Source organism: Apis florea, unplaced genomic scaffold, assembly GCF_048593485.1.
Source record: "Apis florea isolate Af1SG1 unplaced genomic scaffold, ASM4859348v1 contig_3367_pilon, whole genome shotgun sequence".
Lineage (NCBI taxonomy): Eukaryota > Metazoa > Arthropoda > Insecta > Hymenoptera > Apidae > Apis > Apis florea.
In genome coordinates, this window is record NW_028256746.1 from 4,743,600 (window position 1) to 4,748,940 (window position 5,341).

Below are 5,341 nucleotides of genomic sequence, written 5' to 3' on the forward strand. Positions count from 1 at the left end.
AGAAAGGAAAAATTTTGTAAGCTTCAAATTGATGTTTTTTTTTTTTCAATTTTCTGAACAAAAGGTTGATTAATTTTATTCCTTTTTTTTTTTCATTCGTTATAAACGTTATATTAATGCAAAAAAATGAAAGCCTGGATAATACATCTTTTTAAAGTAGTATGAAATAATTTGAATACTATTTCCACAAAACTGACATTTGAAGTTAATTGATCAAAGTGTAATTATAATTGTAATAATAATTGAATTTTATCAAACGAGATATTATATTCTTATTAAAATTTTCAAAGAGGGATATAATTATGAATTAAGTAATTCACAGAGGGAAATATCAGGCGGACGATGAAATCCCATTATTCGATATATCATCGGGGAAATCTTCTCTCGAAGAACGAGGAGAGAAGATTTTTTTATAGAAAAACTAGTTGCTTTATCGCAGTCGCATCGTATCCCGTTCAATTATGGAATTAACAACGTAAACGGTCGGCCCTTTCGGTCAGTTGCGTAATAAATGTTCACTGTTACAACGATAACGGGTCGAATGAATGCAACGGATACCGGTATTTATGCGATCCAGATATCAGTGGAACAATAACGACCACCACGGTATCGTACGCAAACGCGTGCGCGTAATTATTTTGAAATTAATGGGGATCCACGTTCATTGCTGAAATACTGTTACAGGGATCGATGGGGAAAAAAAAAAAAAAAAAAAATCCCGGAGCAAGAGGCAAGAAGAAGAGATCGCTTTTCTATCGAACGTTCTGTTAATTACAGCGCAAATTAAAAAAAGAAAAATCGATTTGAAAACATGAGTTCCATTGATTTGTATAATGTCGACGCGAATGGTTTACTCTTCTTCTCTCTCTCTCTCTCTCTCTCTCTCTCTCTCTCTCTCTCTCTCTCTCTCTCTCTTTTTCTTTTACATTGATGAACGCTGTAATTAAATGGTACGAGCAATGGTATACAACTTACTCGACGAATTCAATAGGTTTTCCCTCGGAACAAAAAAGGACGTTTGTTAGAGAAGTTTTTCCATGGTTAATTTTAATGATTCTTATACATAAATAAGGAAGAAATGTCTCCAGATAATATGCGTTCCCTTTCATTAGATCTAAAAAATATAAAACACGTAAGAAACATAAGGATATCTACACGAAGGCAATAAATAAAATTTATCATGGTTGAACAAAAAAGAACAAAAAAAAAAAAAAGACATAAAATATCTTGAAAGCGGATTTCGAAGTTATACATACGTTTCTTGCTTTATCTCTATAATGAGAGGATTGTTTTCTTTCTCTTTTATTTTCCCTTTTTTTTTTTTTTTTTCTTTAGTACAACATATATCATGAGAATAATATACAACGATGCGATAAAAAGAAGGAAAGAAAGAAGAAACGTCCTTGGCGGGATATTTGTGTGAGAACGAAAGGGTGGCTTGGCTTAAGGAATGTCTACGATGGTGGCAACAAGGGTCGAAAGACTCGACAAATATCATAAAATGTAAATGTCGCGGATTCACCATAATCCCGAGGAGCACTTCTCAATTTTCCAATATCTCCAAACCCTTTTTATCCGGTTTATTCCCGTTTACAACTCGATTAGTTCCACGCTCGTTCGTCTGCCATTTTCGCAACCTGTTTCCCTGAGATTAAAATTTCTAATCTGAATGCTCGTATATTTTACATGGAACAGCAACCACGTCGGCATACGTTCAACTATGTCGCCTCATCCCATCCGTACGAACAAAGTTTTCTCGGAATCGAATCGTTCTCCGCGTCAAAAGTAGTCTAAAAAGGTCATCTATCCAGAGCAATGGAAATGTCCAAATTTCATTCATTCTATTTTAAGCGTTTCAATTAAGGAAACTTTTCTCTTCGCTCTGCTATGAATAAAAAGTATTCCAATCAAACGAGTTATTTTAAAGGAGGACATTAACAATGTACAACTTCGAATGAACATACTATACATGACTTTAAACACTCGAAAACTATCTTAGAACATTAGAAACTGAGACCAATTTTATTCCTACAACGAACATTCTACGGCGAAAAGTTTTCCAAGTAATCGATTCAATTTTCCAATTCTTCTCGTCCAATTCCAAGGAAGTGTTGCTTGAAAACTTGTCGGCAAAAGTTACGCGTGCTAAGGCCTTAGGAAACGATTTTGTCGACGTAACCGAGAAAAACTGTTCTCGCGATTATATCGCGTTACGACTGTCTTGTCATCGAAACTCGCGAAAAGTGCAACTCTTTCGTGAGCGACTCTTTTCTTTACGAATACACAGGGATAAGAATAGAAATACACGACTCGTTTTACTCTAAATGTCCGCACAAGCGTTCACGCGTGTACATAGGATATACAGCGAGTTAAGCCATATAAGATAGATGGTCCAGCCAGTGGACCTCTCTCTCTCTTTCTCTCTCTTTGAACTCGCACTTGTGATATATGGTGACGCCACTAAAAACTGGCAGATGTGTTGCCATCCCTCTTTGCCAACCCCCTTCAACATTTCATTTCAGTTTCGAGAGAATTGTCGTTCTATGTTTTCTATCTCTATCAGTTAGATAAATCGACGTGAAACGGGAACGACATTCGAGAGATTATACAATATATAGGCTATGTCGAAAAAACGTTATTATATTAATCGTATCACATTGTCTTATCGTGGCTTATTTCTTGGGAGATTACCAGAAAAAATATAATCTTTCGTTCTGTCCGTTTGCTCGTTCGTTTTCCATATTACGATATAATTGAAAATTGAACGTTTCTTTATGAAAATTCTTTTGAAAAAAGAAAAAAAACTCATACAAGGAAAAGTCATCGAGCACAAGAAATTTTGTATCATTAAGTTTCTCCCCGTGATTTGAGTCACAATATTACGAATTAAAACACAGATTAAAACAGATATTGGAAAACTAATAGGAATGGTTTCATATTTTCCTCGCCTGTTATCCTTAACGCTGATCTTAATCGGTTAAAAAATAACCGAAAGTGAAATGAAAAGATTCTAGATTTTTTACATTGAACATTCCATATTTGATAAATTCATTTTTCACAAGTACATTCAATTTAGGCAAAGTGATAATCAAACAAATGAGGAGTCAATAATTCTCGTATAAAGTTAAACAATTATTTTCCATTTTCTTAATAATTTGTTATTGCCTATAATTCATTCGAGAATAATATTATTAGTAATTTTTATCATTATCTTTTCTCGTTTTTTTTATCAAGTATTTAGTGAAATCAATGTAGATCGTCTAAAAATTAATTTATCTCGAAAAAAGTCGAAAATTCGTTTGAAAAAGTCTCAAAAATTATGGAAGATCTACTATTCCTGTTATACGCACGGCAACGAGATATAAAATTCTGATATTTCTTTTTTTTTCCTTTTTTTTTTTTTTGCACCGTACGGCGCAAACCCGTAGGGTATCCTCCAACGGAAGAGACACTGAAAATGGAGTTTTCACTTAAATTAACTCTCCTCAAAGGATAGAATCTACTCGCAACTCCACGAGCTACCTCCCTCGTGTACATTGCAACATGAACCTGCAATGGACGTGATGCTTGAATTAAAGAAAAAAAATAATAAAAAAGAAAAAGAAATAAGAAATACCGGTTCATTAACGTTCAGTCGAATCTACGATTTCTTATTGATTTTATTTATTATTTTTGTCTAAATAATTTTCTTCTTTGTCACATCATCATTATCCTAATTTGTTTTTTTTTTTCAAAATAGTAATATTGGTAAATTCAAATTTTTTCTCTTTCTTTCTAACTTTGATCAAAAAAATCTTGACCATCAATCGATCATCTGAAAAATACTATTTATCAATCTTGAAGAAAGCTCGTTTAAATTGTCTTGTAATTCTCCTAATTTATAGTTTTAATTTTTCAGAAAAAAAAATGTTCAATAGAAGAAAAAATTTCGAGGAAAATTTCATTTTAGAATCTATATATAATTACAATAGATATTTCGAACTCCGTTTTGATTGCAATTTTCAATTAATGTACGAGTTTTATTATAATCATTATCATCGACATCATTTTATATATTCTAACATATATTCTAACATAATCTCGCTAATCATATCGATTGCAAGTGTAATGTTCACCGAATTTAATATCAAAATACATAGAAATATATTAAAATATTTCTAAAAAATGATTTTTACATTTTAAAATAGTAAATATGTATTTAGAAACTCGATTAAATTTTAAAAATAATTGGAAAATAACATCTCGTTACAATTTGCTTATTTTTAAATTTTAAATAGAGAAATTTGTCTCCTACGAAAAAAAACAAAATTAAAAACGAAATACGGTAATTTAATTTTATTTTTGCTAGTGATTCCATTTTCAAAATTGATTTTTTCATAAACCAAGTGTCCGTGGCTTTGCTACCACCTTGAACGTGGCAAGGATGAGGATGAACCTGTTCGAGGACGAGAGGATTATACCATCTCATGGTAGCGAGGATGTAGGGCGAGCCTAGGGATTCTACCTGGGGTTAACCAACATTTACATAGGCACGAACGTACACTGAATAACAATGCTTGAAACGGAGCTAAAACCAGCTGTGCCGTTTCACCGAGACAGCACGTTCGTCCTTCTGTTGAAGCATATCCTTTTGCAGAGCGTTCAATTGCACTATGTATTGAACTTGCATAGAAATTAAGATGAATGAGCAAAACTTTGTTAATTGAAATTTAAGAATTTTGAAATTTCGAGAAATCATCTATTTTTATAAAATAACATAATTAAATACTGGCCTTTGTTATCATTATTCGATTTAATTAAATTTGATAACTTTTTTGTTCAATTATTAATTGAGCATTTAATCCAAATCCAAATCAATAAGTGTACATTAAAAAAATAAAATAAACTGTTTTTTAATTAATTGTTAAATGTGAAAAATAGATTATAGATTTCTAAAGAGAATAATATTCGAGATCATCAAAAAAGAAAAATCAATTAAATATTATTTTCATGTACCAATTAGATAATTATATTGCTGCAAACAAAGTACTCTAAATCTGATTAATCAAATACAATTCAATTATTTCAAAAATATCATATTGAAAACGAAAATCAAATCATATCATTTTCTACTAACATCCTACTTACTTTTGATGATGTCATTTTTAAAACAATTCAATATTCGTTATCAATAATTATAGAAAGACAATAATTCATACAACTAATTCATACATACATAATTCATACAACTAATATTATTAATGTATAATCAACTTTTTGAAATAAATTCATTTTATAAATATATAAATATAAAAATAACATCGTAAACTAAACATCAAAAAGGAATAATAAGTAAATCGTA